The sequence below is a fragment of the Microcebus murinus genome, chromosome 7, assembly GCF_040939455.1.
Source record: "Microcebus murinus isolate Inina chromosome 7, M.murinus_Inina_mat1.0, whole genome shotgun sequence".
Lineage (NCBI taxonomy): Eukaryota > Metazoa > Chordata > Mammalia > Primates > Cheirogaleidae > Microcebus > Microcebus murinus.
Genome location: NC_134110.1, coordinates 60,213,306 through 60,227,500, shown reverse-complemented (window position 1 = coordinate 60,227,500; position 14,195 = coordinate 60,213,306). Strand labels below are relative to the sequence as shown.

The 14,195-nt window shown below is 42.5% G+C and overlaps 1 pseudogene; it reads right to left on the bottom strand.

Moving 5' to 3' along the window:
- Positions 1 to 4,362: 4,362 nt before the first annotated feature.
- LOC105882126 (large ribosomal subunit protein uL18 pseudogene) lies at positions 4,363 to 5,609 on the bottom strand (annotated as a pseudogene).
- Positions 5,610 to 14,195: the final 8,586 nt, after the last annotated feature.

Below are 14,195 nucleotides of genomic sequence, written 5' to 3'. Positions count from 1 at the left end.
CTCTACCTTGGCAATCTGTGTGTTTACCAGCCTTTCATGCGGCCTCCAGGGAAACAAGGCAGATGTTTAAGGCTCCCAATACATTTTTTTTCTTTTCTGGCGAAATGCTCCTGGAATTCTTGTTGAGGAATACAGCAGAGAGGTTAAGACCCAGATATGTCACTTGACAATGGCATGGCTGCAGCTAGTAACTTGCTTTCCCTGAGCCTCGGTTTCCTAGTCTGTCTAACGAAGCTAGTCATTCTTCCCTCGTGGCGTGTGCGAGGAGTTACAGTTGCCCAGCAAGCACACAGTCAATACTCAATGCATGGCAGTTATGGTGAGGGGCGGGGTAGGGCAGCAAACCCCAGGGGAACAAATAGGTTTTCAACAATAGTCTATTATTGGGGCAAAAAGTGACTATGAGCCAAACCACATTCTTAGTCTCTGAAATGTATTAATTACATGAAACCAAAAGGCAGCCAAGCCATAGAAAAAGAAAGAACAAAGGCATTAACATTGCACCACAGCTCTTAAGATTTCTAACCAAATTCTGAGATCAGAGGAGATAGGATGTGTTCAGAGTGGTATGGCCATAGACAGCTTTTTTCTTTTTTTGAGACATAATCTCGCCCTGTTGCCCAGGCTAGAGTGAGTGCCATGGCATCAGCCTAGCTCACAGCAACCTCAAACTCCTGGGCTCAAGCAATCCTCCTGCCTCAGCCTCCCAAGTGGCTGGGATTACAGCCATGTGCCACCATGCCCAGCTAATTTTTTCTATATGTTTTTAGTTGTCCAGCTAATTTCTTTCTATTTATAGTAGAGATGGGGTCTCACTCTTGCTCAGGTCTTAAACTCCTGAGCTCAAATGATCCGCCCTCCTTGGCCACACAGAATGCTAGGATTACAGGCATGAGCCACCGTGCCTGGCTGGGGGAGTCTCACTCTTGCTCAGGCTGGTCTCAAGCAGTCCTCCCACCTTGGCCTCCCAGAGTGCTAGGATTACAGGCGTAAGCCACCATGCCTGGTCCATCGACAGTTTCTAACCAAACTCTGATGAGTGTTTTGTCTGAGGCATGCCTCCCGTGGGCATCTGATTCTGGCAGCCCATGCTCCTCACCTATGCCAGGGGCTCTGGCCTCAACCCTGCTGTGTGGTTAGAGTTTGGTGTTCTTAAAGCTTAGCAGGACTTGGCTTCAGTAACCCCATGGCTGGGGCTCAGCAAACAGGCTCTAGTTCTCTGTTCTCCTCCAAGCTCCAGCTGCTGTGCATTCCTGGCTCTGGGCAGCCCCTTCCACTCGCTTTCTCACATACGTGTTGGTTTGTGCCTTAGTGGAAGCCTGGTCTTGATCTCTAGTCCTGAAGAGGCTGTCTACGGCACCTGTGGAAGCCCGAGTTCTCTAGGAAACAGCGCAGAGGCAAAGCTTACAGGCAAATCCTCTGCTAGGGGACACAGTCCTGGGACAGCAAAAATGAGGAGGCGGAAGCCAGGAAAGCACAGCACAGTGTGTTTCTGAGCTGGCCATCGCTTCTTGAGAAGGAAGCCCCTGTTTCTGTTGAGTGAGAACATCTCGGACCGGTCTGCAGAGGGGAAGAAGGGAAAGCAGTTTTTCTGCCAGCTTCTCTTGTCTCCTGAATCTCATTGGTCAAAATTCCCCTACCTGGGTCAGGTCTCATATCTCCTGGGACTTCTGAGTCCAGGTGTCAGGATTCTGGCCCACTGGAGGCAGCACTGGGGCCAGCCCTCCCTTCCAGGAAGGCACAGACTGCCTGGGAGTCAGGTGATGGTGGCAGCAGGCTAGCCGCCCGTGAAGCAGGCAGCCAGGGGCCCAGGAGGTGGGGGAGCTGGAAAGAGCTGGAGAAGCCCATTGATTGGGTCGCTCACTCTGCCCCGAGAGGCATTTCGTAGAAGCCTAAACCTCAGATATGGCCTTCCCAGCTGTGCGGGGGTGAACAGCGTCCCCCCAAAATTCAAGTCCATGTAGGAACTCAGAATGTGACCTTATTTGGAAATAGGCTCTTTGTAGATGTAATTGTTGAGATAAGGTCATACAAGATTAGGGTAGACTCTGTACATCCGATATGACTGCCGTCCTTACGAGGAGAGGACATGCAAAGACACACGCAGGTGCGCATGGGCTACATGGCCACGTGATGACGGAGGCGGAGACTGGAGAGCTGCAGCCACACGCCAAGCACTGCCAGGGGACCCCAGAACCTGGCAGAGGCAAGACAGGGCTCTTCCCTCCAGCCTTCGGAGGCAGCATGGCCCTGATGACACCTCGACTTTAGACTTCTGCCCTCCAGAACTGTGAAAGAATAGTTTTCTGTTACTTTAAGCCAACCAGGTTGTGGCGATTTGCTACAGCAGCCCAAGGAAACTAGCGCTGTTCCGAGTGCAACAGCTGATAACAACAACAGCATTCACCGAGCACTGACGTGCCAGCCCCTGCTCTTAGCACGCCATGTGTAGCGGTGGATCCCGTCCACTTCGAAGGTGAAGACGCGGAAGCAGAGGCTGGTGTGTACAGCCACGCAGACTGGCTCCGGCAGGACGGGAAGGGACAGGAACCGGCGTTTATTGACCTGCTGCCATGTCCCAGGCTCTTAACCTTTCCCTCCTGTCGGTGGTGGGGAGAAAAAGAGTTGTTTTCCTAAAAGCCGGAGACAGAATTCCTCTTGGGGAGAAATGTTATATTTCGCTTGGGTCCCTCTGGGAGGAAAGGTGAGCTCCTCTTCTCACTTCACACCCCTCGCTTTGAATAGCAAGAGCGACTAGATCTGGGGGGTGAGGGGCAAATGGCTTGGCAGGAAGAGATGGGGGAACAAGAGGCAGGAACTTAGGGGCCTGGGAAAAGGCCAGTGTCCGCCTGAGGAGAAGGGTGGAATGTGCTGGGAGTGGCTGAGGAAATGTGAAGAACAAGGATATATTAATAAAATATTGACTCTGATTTCTTGTTTGCACTTCCCCAAGATGTAATTTTCCACCATAGTCTCGAACCTTGAGAAGACATCTGAGCCACCGCAGCCTGGCCTTCCTGGGGCATGTCTACCGTGGAGCAGAGAGTTCTCGAAAGGGAGCCTCATAGAAAGGACATGAGATGAAAAGCCGCGATCCATGGAAGAGTAAGTGCTGTCATAGGAGACAAGGAGAAATGGAAGCCCCGTGACAACCTTTAAGATAAGGGGAGGCCACCGGGTTTCTCGTTGCAAGAGGAACTTTTATCTTAATGATGTAAGGACTGAGTGACTGTAGCAACTCAGAGGTCACTGGGGTTAAACAGACATCTGATCTGAATCAGATTAAGACATCTGATTCTCCAGTTGTGCATTCATTCACTTGATCCTCACAGCACCCACGCGAGAGAGTCCTTGCTCTCCGCTCCACACTTCACGAGGACAGGGTCTTTGCCTCATTCGGCCATTGTCGTGTTCTCAGACCTATGACAGTCCATGACACACAGAAGGTGCTCAATAAATATTTGTTAAATGAGTGAAAGAATTATGCCCATTTTGCAAATAGGGAAACTGAGGTATAAGAATGCTAAATAACTTTCCCACGGACACACAGAGCAAGTTGGTTTTAACCTGAAAACACATGCACTTTCTTCTCCTGCAAAGCACCCCTCATCCCTCTGGCTCCCCTTTGAAAAGACCCCATTGAAGAATCAAGTTAGGAAAAGTGGTAGTTTATGAGTAGAAGGGCCTACATGGAAAAACGGATTCCTAGGCTGACTTTTGAAGGAGAAAAATCTCTGAGGCGCACACACTCATTTTGTGATCAAATCTCTGCTGTGGCTGTCAGTATTGGTCGATGTGGGTACGGCTCCAGCTCACCAGAAGAAGTGTTTTAAATGCTGTCTTCTGACCTACAGTAACAAAAGGAACAAAGCAGAAAATAAACATCATCATAATTCTTCCCACCTTCATCTTAAATAACCAAATATTTAGGAATATTTTCTTCAGTTTTTTAGATCAGCATTGTTTTCATTTATTTACTTATTTATTGACAGTAATCCCGCTCTGTCGGCTAGGTTGGAGTGCAGCGGTGTGATCACAGTGTTGTTTTAAAGACAGCCAAATATCTATCTATACAAGTTCACAATATTTTATCATAAGCATATTTCCGAATATCATTAAAAGATTCTCATAAATGTAAAGTTTAATGGCTTAGTGTTTCACTCTATGGTTCTTTCAAAGTTGTATAGCCACTGTTACAGTCTGAATGTGTACCCCCAAAATTCATAGGTTGAAAAAAGTCTGAAAGTGACTCCTTTCCCCTTCCACCATATGAGGACACAGTGACAAGGGATCCTCTATGAACCAGAGTGAGTCCTCAACCAGACAGAACCTGCCATCCTCTTCATTTTGGACTTCCCAGCCTCCAGAACAGTAAGCAATAAATTTCTATTGTTTATAAGCTACCCAGTTTATGATATTTTTGTTATAGCAGCCTGAACAGACTAAGAAAGCTACCATAACAGTCTTTTAAAGCAACTAAAGAGATTGGGAACCAACGCTTAGATCATTTCCTCCCAAATACATTCCTTGTACCTCCGTAAAACATTATCCAGGTAGCCCCTATAGCCTTGGGTGATCGTGTTAGTGAAAGGACATTTCTCTTGTTCTCATTTTCAATGTAAATATTTTATTTTATTATATTTTATTCCTTTTTTGCTTGGTCAATAAGTTTATTATCTTTATCTGAAAAATCCTCAAAGAAAATTGCTGTTTGGTTTAACTTTCATCAGCCCACCCCTGAGCTCCGAGGAAGCTTGCCTTCTTTTGAGCTACCCGATCTTTCTTCTGGGCAAGAGACATTTTGGGATGGTTCCATCTCTTCTTCTTAACTTCTTTCTTAGGCCTCTTCTCATAGACTGGACTATGTCATCTAGCAGCATGAGCTTTCTCCTCCATCTCCTCCATCATGTCTGGAGTAACGTTGTTCTTTCTGGATTTCGAGAACTATTTCTTGTAAGCATCGTCATCTCCTTCCATTAGACAACGCATATAATCTGCAACATTCTGACCCTGGTGTGCTTCCGATGGACCTCAGTGTTAAATTCCTTGCTTCAGAATCATAACCAGGGAATCACTTGGTACCGTGAGGGATGGACAAGCCTTCACCCACAGCTCCCTTCAGGACCCCCAAAACTGTATTTCCAGTGGTAGTTCTGGCGAGGCCTGCGTCCAAGTAGTGCGTGAAAGCCCGAGGCTGGCCGTCAGTGCTTTCCACGTCGCATTCGTGTCCAGTCACCTCCGCTTGGTCTTCATAGATCTCGTCCGTGCCAAACCTACTGAGGAGGCTGCAGGCCAGCAGCAGGCCAGGACAACATGCTGCAGCATAATCTGTCAGGCCAACTGTCACACCGTATTTTGGTAGTTCACATGCATAAGCTGTGCAGACTGTCATATCCCCTTCTACACGGGCATAAGCAATCTGACAAATGATATCTCTGTTAGTCACACAAACTATCATTCTGTACTTGGGTGTGTTGTACTTATTTTTATCCTGTATCTCCAAGTGTTTCTGAGCATAATAAGCAGTTTTACCCTTGCCTCATCTTCTGAATTTCACTTGGGTATCTCTTAAAGTAGGCCTTATTCTTGACAACTTTAACAAACCCCATCCTGCTGAATGGAGACCCGCATTTGCAGCTCCAGGCCCAGCAGCACAGGAAGAGCCTGGGAAAAGCTTACATTTAAATATTTTAAATTAATTCCTGACATGGAAACAAACAAACAAACAGACGAAAACAACCAGCAAACTTCAAAGTGTTAAATGAATGTATATTAAACAAAAGGCTCACTCCTCTCTTCCCATATTTCTGTCCCTGGGGGTGACACTACAGTCAGTATTTGGGGTATCTTCCAAAGATGTTCTGTTCCTATGCAAGCACGTATATAACAGTCATCCCGATCTCTTTTCACACCAACGATAGTGTACTCTGCACATTGCTCTCGCCTTGCTTTGTGCACTTAATGTAGAGAGAGTGTGATCTAGCGGTTTAGAGCACAGTATTTGGAGTTTAGAGCCAGGGTCCCTGTGTTTAAATTCCAGTCCATCATCGATTAGCCATGCATTTTTGGGCAACTCACCTAATTTCTCTGTGCTCCAGTTTCTTCATCTATACAATTGCACTAATCAAATGCACTAATTGCACTTACTTCATTGGCTTTCTGCATGGTGTTATGAGTTGAATTGTGTCTCCCAAAAAATATGTTAAAGTCCTGACCTCTTGTACCTCAGAGTATGACTTTATTTGGAAATGGGGTCTTTACAGAAGTAATCAAATTAAAATGAGGTCATTAGGGTGAGCCCTAATCCAATATGACTGGTGTCCTTATAAAAAAGGGAAATTTGAACACAGAGACACAGATGTGCACACATGTGAATATTGGAGTCATGCTGCTACAAGCCAAGGGATGTCTGAAGTCACCAGACGCTATTAATAGAAGAGGCGAGGAAGGATCCTTCTCCTACAGGTTTTAGTGAGAGCATAATCCTGCCAACACCTTGATTTCTGACTTTCAGCCTGCAGAAACTGTGAGACAATAAATTTCTATTGTTCTAAGCCACCCAGACTGTTGTATTTTGTTACAGCAGCCCTAGGACACTAATATATGTAGATTAAATGAGTTAATATATGCCCAGAATTTAAGACTATGCTTGATATTCATTAAATACTATATAAGCATCAGCTATGATCCTTACATAGATCTGCCTTATCCTTTTTAATTTTATTTATATATTTATTTTTATTTATTTATTTATTTATTTTGAGACAAGAATCTTACTCTCTTGCCTGGGTTAGAGTACCATGGCATTAGCCTAGCTTACAACAACCTCAAACTCCTGGGCTTAAGTGATTCTCCTGCTTCAGCCTCCAGAGTAGCTAAGACTATAGGTGCACGCCATTATACCTGGCTAATTTTTTCTATTTTTTCCATCTAATTTCTTTCTATTCTTAGAGAGACGGGGTCTCACTCTTATTGAGGCTGGTCTCAAACTCCTGACCTCAAGTGATCCTCCTGCCTCAGCCTCCCAGAGTGCTAGGATTATAGGCATGAGCCACCACACCAGGCCTGCCTCATTCTTTTTAATGATTGCACAATATTTTATTTGTGGTTTTGGCAAAATTTATCATTTAAATTTTATTATTATTACTGAAATAATGCATTGTTAAAAAATTAGTACTAAAAGGCTTATAATGAAAAACAGCAGTAAATTTTCACATTCTTCTTCAAATCCACAGTCTTACTTCCCAAAGCAAGCATTTTCAGTTACTTGGGTTGTCCTTCAGATTTCTATCACCATATTTCTAAATAATATGCTTATGCCACTCTCTTCTTGATTTATCAATTTCAGACACTCTCTTCTCCCTCCCTGTTATGATAAATGTGGATTTGGGTTTATGACACCACATGTTCTACACACACACACACAAACACACACAGACACTTCCCCTCTTGTCATCTTTATTATATGATTATATAACCATTTTTAGTTATATAATATCTTATTAAAATAGATTTTTAAGTCTCTGAGATTCCACTGAGACTCCAAATCTGAGAACAATAGGTATGAAGAGCCCCCACATTCTAAATAGAGATTCTAGACAATGCCTGCAGGGCTTGCAAATGAGATGTCCCCAAAGTGATTTCTCCAGCCTTGGCTACGAACTACCTCCATTCTATAAGAAGGAAGGCCAAGAATTAAGCGGAGGTTGGAGGGGCCAGTCTTGGGGACCACTTTGGAGAGAGTTATCAGAGTATTGCATGTCCCACCCCAGCCCCAATGTGGGATGAGAGAAGGATTCCTCCCCCTCATCCTAAACTGACTAAGGAGTGTTTCAAGGGACTCCTCAGAGACAGATAGGTGTTCTCTGAAGTTTGGGAAGACAGTTACATACTCGGGGACTGACTGACACCTGGGAGGGGAAAAAAAAAAGTCTGAAGTCCAGAAGCTGGCTGGAGTAACATACTTGGTAGCGGAACAAAGAATCAAGTTTGCCCAGCATTTCCAGGGTTTGGTGGGGCAACAATGTGGTTTTCTGCAGGTCAGATTGGATTCTGTAGAAGAAAGCTGCCAGTGGATTGTTTTCCAAAGTTCCACGCCCAACAGTACCATCTGGAAGGGTGAAAAGTGACCCCAACAAAGAGGGACCCACCAGAAGCCAGGTGCTAATGGGACAGTTGTTAGTGGCCAGCCAAATGAGGCATCTCCCAGGTCAAGGGAAGTACATCTGAAACATCCCCCATGATAAAGCTGGTCCCACGAGTCACCCTTGGACATCCAGTGCACCAAGACAGTACCCGTGGCAGATGACAATCATGCAGGTCAAAAGCTTTCCTTCCCCTCACTTCCCTGCTTTCCATGTCTGCTGCTAAACCTAGGAGGAGCCACAGACAGCACAGTGAGCAAGATGGAATATAGTGACATTGACTCTGTGCCTAGGGTTGTCAGATTTAGCAAATAAAAATAACCAGATGCCCAGTTTAATTTGAATTTTAGATAAACGATGAATGCTTTTTTAGTATGAGTATATGCCATGCAATATTTGTGACATAATTGTACTAAAAGTATTTGTTGCTTTCTGGAATTCACATTTAGCTGGGCATCCTGTTATTTCACTTGGCAGTCCTGTTCATACTTCCTGCCCACTGCAAACTTCAAGCCTGTGTCAGGCCCAAGCTGCAGGAGGGGAGAGCTGTAAATTGGTTAAAAGCTTAGTGTTCTGATATTAGACTAAAGTGGATTTTTGATCACCTGGGGGAAGAGAGATCATTCATTCATTAATAACTCAATGGTACTTAGAAATGCTATAGAAATTGTCTGATACTTCATCCATACAGCTGAAAAAGTGAGATGACAGAGAGGTTTGTAGCTGGAACATTTCAAGTCCATTTTGTTTAGCAAGCTGGTTATAGATATATTAAGTTCAGCATTTAGGGTATTAATATTACATAGATATTATTTGTTGCTGAGCCAAGTTGTGAATCAGATTGCATTTCTTCTTTTTCTTTCTTTCTTCCTTCTTTTTCTTTCTCTCTTTCTTTCTTGAGACAGTCTCACTCTGTTGCCCAGGTTGAAGTACAATGGTATGATAATAGCTTACTGCAGCCTCTAACTCCTGGACTCAAGTGATCCTCCTTCCTCAGCCTCCCAAGTATCTGTAGATCCCAAGTATCTGGGACTACAGGTGTGTACCACTGCCCCCAGCTAATTTTTAAATTTTTGTAGAGACGGGGTCTCACTGTGTTGCCTAGGCTGGTCTGGAACTCCTGGCCTCAAGTGATTTTCCTGAATCCCAAAGTGCTGTCGTTATAGGCATGAACCACAGTGCCTGACCTCAGATTACATGTCTTTTTTTTTTTTTTTTTTTTTTTTTTTTTTTTAGATTACTGGGAGAAACAGATTGCATTTCTTATACAACTTTTTATTTTTTCTTTAACAATTGCCTAGTTTAAGCATTTTTTATTTTTAAAAGCCATTTGTGTTTCTTTTTCTGTGAACTGCTTATTCATGTCCTCTGTTGGGTTGTTGAGCTTTTTCTTACTAATTTATAGAAGTTTCTTTATATATTAAAAAGTTACCCTAAAAGAAAACTCTTCTATTGGGGAATTGGAAATGGCAAGTAACAGAGGCTAAGTGGATCTTTGCTGACATTTGTGTTAGGAAGCTTAGATTTTTCACTGTGCTTAGCTGTTAATATCTAGTCCTGCCCTTCCAAAACCAACTTTCTCAAATCTATAATAGTTTATTTATTTTTTTTTTATTTATTTTTTTAATTTTTTTTGCCCCTGCATACTTGGAGATATAATAGTTTATTTAAATATTCTTTTAATGCTTATATGCTCATTTCTTCCTTGGGAAGTTTAAAAAACTTCCCAAGGAAGATGTGTATGATTAAGACACAGCATATCAGCGTTTTTCTCCTTTAGACATGACTATTCATCATCCGGACTTATTTCTATGAAATTAACCCATACGAGGAAAATAGCTGCAATTATCACCTCACTGATATGATGAGAAATTTCTCTTGAGATACTATCACTATGTAGTAATAGTATAGTTGGAACATGGATCACAAAGATTAAAATCTTGAATCTCTTTCCTTACTCTCTTCATGACTTTCTAATTCTGATCTGATAACAAATCGCATTGTAATATTCAGTTTCTCATTAGCATATCAGGATCTTACTTCTTTCCTTGCTGATTAGATTTAGTGTCTGAGGTTTCTCTGAAGTAACAGGAATCACATGATAAGCTGAATGTAACATTTTAGACAACTGCCACTGCATATGAATTTTCATTGTAAATGGTTGCAAACTATTCAGCTAATTTTTGCATTCAATTCTTTTCAAAGAATCCCTTTGTTCTTGAGGGAAATAAAACATTCCAGAAACAAATATATTAAACTTTGAACCCAGGAAGGATTTTAGAAAACAGAAAAACTGCATTTCAGATGAGCTGTCTGTCAATCAAGTCTCATATTTGTCAATAATTTCTCAGAAGAGCCCAGGATGTGCTCCATTTCTTATTTTTATTCATAAATTCAATTTTAAGACTGCAGTGAGGCACGCCAATTCTCCTGTTTCACTATCCAATTTATCTGTGTCTCTAGAATGAATGACATGTAGGAAGGATTCCAGAATCCCATGGCCCTGGAATAAAAAATCTTTGCATGTCTTGCAGATGCCAGGTCTGTTTAGTTTCAGCAATATCATCCTCAGCATATGTAATTTCTTGCACTCTTCTTCTGCTTTTATCTCTCTATTCAATGGGAAACTAGCTTTTTGAGCACTCCATCTTAAAAATATTTCCTCCCTTTATTCCTCTTCAGGACACAAGTTTACTTATCAGATGTTATGCTTATTTGATAGAGTAGTGATCAGATAAAAATCTGATCAGTGTGCAAATCACTCACTCAACAAAATGCAATACAAGATATCCAAGACTTTGTGGAAGAAGAGTGTGATGTTTATTGAGGGACAATCATGTTTCTGGCACAATGTTAGCTGTTTTCATTTGGGTAGTTGTATTGAACTCTTCCAACAGTTTTCTCAAGGTAGATGAGGAATCCGAAGGTCAGAAAGTTGGAGTTACTTTCTGAAAGCCTCCAGCTGGTAAATGTCAGCATTTTCCTACCGCTCCCTGCCTCACACCCAATACTTCAGTCATTCGGAACTGCAGACGGGTCTTCAGCTGGTTATTTTTGACATAAGAATCTTCATAATATGAATAACCCTCTTGCAGGGTTTACATGAAGTTGATGACAGTGATGCTGTGGAAATGCTAGAATCATAAGCAAACAGTGAGTTAACCAGATAAGAATTAAAGAGGAAGAAATTGACAAGGATGATAACACAATAGGATCTTCAAAAGAGAAGCATTTGACAATTATAGATTAAAGGAGGCCATTGAGAAAAACAAAGTCCTTCAACATATTTGTCAAATGTGCTATTGGACAAGTTTTCTTTTAATTTTTCAAAAAATTAAACTGGGTTTTGCTCTGTCACCCAGGTTGGAGTATAGTAGTGCGATCATAGCTCATGGCAGCCTCAAACTCCTGGGCTCAAGCAATCTTCCTGCCTCAGCAAGTTTTTAGAACTAGTAGACCCCAAACACTAAATCAACACTGACTTTGTTTTTTTGTTCTAAAAATTAGAGCATCATTGATAGAGCCGGTCCCTATGAAAAAAAATAATAAAAATTAAAAAAAATTAGAGCATCAGTGTTGTTTGCTTGGTTGGCTAAAAAAAAAAAAAGAAAAGAAATAAATAAAAATTAGAGTAGATGTACCATTATTACCTAACTTTAGTTATATATAAATATAAAAATGTAGTTTATTATTTTTATAATTTTTCTTTTTACTTTCTACAATAAAATTCTGGTCAATTTTTCCCATATCTTATAGGAAATTTGTATGTGGGATTCTCTTTATGACTTCCTTAGGCAATAACAGTGACTATGAAACCTCCTGTTCCTTGTCACGCTGTGTCATGCTCCTGAACCTGTGCCCGTGGTGTTCTATCTGCCTACAAGAACTCCCTCTGTTGTTCCGCAGGAAAACACCTCATGGCTGCTTTCAACCTTCGATATCACCTCTTATGTGAGAGTTTCCTCCAGCCTTTCCTGCCCCTTAGCCATAGCGTGCCCTAACGCTTGTGCAGCTCTGTGGCTGCTCCCCTCTGCATGCAATGATTTGTTGGCATCAGTCTCCCTTTCTGGGCTGTAAGCACCACTTCAATGGCAAGCTCATCTCTCACGCACTTGGTATCTTCAGTGCCCAGCACTTCACTTGATACCAAGTAACTGCTCAGTGAATATTTGCCCAGTGGAGGAATATAGGAAGAAATATACAACAGAACATAAAATGTAAGTGGTAAATGATGCACAGAATTATTTGGTGCTGGGAGGTAGTTCTCCATGGCTGTTAAGAGCACTGGTTCAGGCAACAGCTTTCTTGGATTGAAATCCAAGATGAATCACTTGGTAGCTGTGAAACATGGGGCAATAGATATTTAGCCTTTCTGAGCGTGATACGCTTCCTTGGCTGATAAGAGGATATACCTCAAGGTTGCTCTGAGGATTCGATGAGATTTTGCGTGTGCGATGTTTGCAACAGCACTATGCAATGCAGCACGTAGAAAGGGCTTAATACATTTTGGCTTTTGTTATTACCAACATGGGCTGATGTAGAGTAGGAGATCTGAAAACTCTACCCGAAGGGCCTCTTTCTCCCTTTGCCTTTCTAGGCACTGACTAAACCCACACCTATCCAGGGCAATAGTCGCCAGGCAGGTGTGGCTACTTAAAATTACTTTGAAACAAATTCAAACTAATTCAAATAAAAAGTTCAAGTTTATCATCCACATTAGCCACACTGCAAGTGCTCTAGAGTCACATATGGTTAATGGCCATCATATTGGACAACACAGATATAGAACATTTCCACCATCACAGAAAGTTCTGTTAGACAGCTCCAGAACTCACTAGTGAAAATGAAAGCAATGGATTAAAAAAAAAAAATAACAAAACACACAAAATAAGAGGAATTCCAGTGTTTCATGTTTAAAATAATGGTGGTATTTCTGGAATGATTATGTTGAGGGATAGTTCCTACCATCTTATAACCTCCTATCTGCTTCTTAAATAACCTTTTTTTCTTTGAGACAGAGTCTCACTCTGTCACCACAACTAGAGTACAGTGGCATCATCTTAGCTCACTGCAACCTCAGATTCCTGGGCTAAAGTGATCCTCCTTCTGCCTTAGCCTCCAGAGTAGCTGGGACTACAGGCAGGCACCACTATGTTCCCGGCTAATTGTGTGTGTGTGTGTGTGTGTGTGTGTGTGTGTGTGTGTGTGTGTGTGTGTAGATGGGTCTCGCTCTTGCTGAGGCTGGTCTCGAACTTCTAAGCTCAGGCTGTCCTCCCGCCTTGGCCTCCAGAGTGCTGGGGTTACAGGGCTGAGCCACCATGCCCACCCTAAATGATCTTTTAAGTCTCACCAGAAATGGTACATATTCCACCAATCCTTCCCATTTTCCTATAGCTGGAACAAATCACTCAGAGCTCTCAACCTGTAATTCTCATGCCTTTTAATTGTGGTTTTTACCTCCTGTCTAGGTGACTGCTTCTAGAATTCAGGGGCATATTTTGTTAATCTTTGTTTCTTTCTATGCCTTGCATGTAGGAAGTGTTTGGTAGACTTGATGCATTGACATGGCAACATGGTCAACTTTGGTTGTCTTAATAACCAATTTATCACCCTACAATTTAGCTGCCAAAGTTTTAGACAATGTTTTGTGCTGACATCCCTGATTTGGTTGGAGGGTTTCTACAGTGCTACAGCTTCTGATTTCTTCACCTACATGTCGGTGCATGCTGATGACGGATTAATGAAATTGGTATCCTAGCCATTCAAATTCCCTTTGCATCCCTCCCAACCCCCCACCAGAGTCTTATTCTACCAAGTGACATTCAGTCTAAGGGCAAAACTTCACAGCTATCCCTACTGTCTGCAGCTTAAAGAAGCCACTCTTAGTGACAATGAGCCGACCTTTAAAATGGGCTGAAAAATCAGAAAGGGCGGCACAGCTATCCCAATTGTTGGGGATTTCAGAATTCTACTTAGATTATTGGTAGGCTTAGGTCCAAATGCACACCAACTGAAGGATCTGTTATACAATCACTCAACATTCTCCCAGCA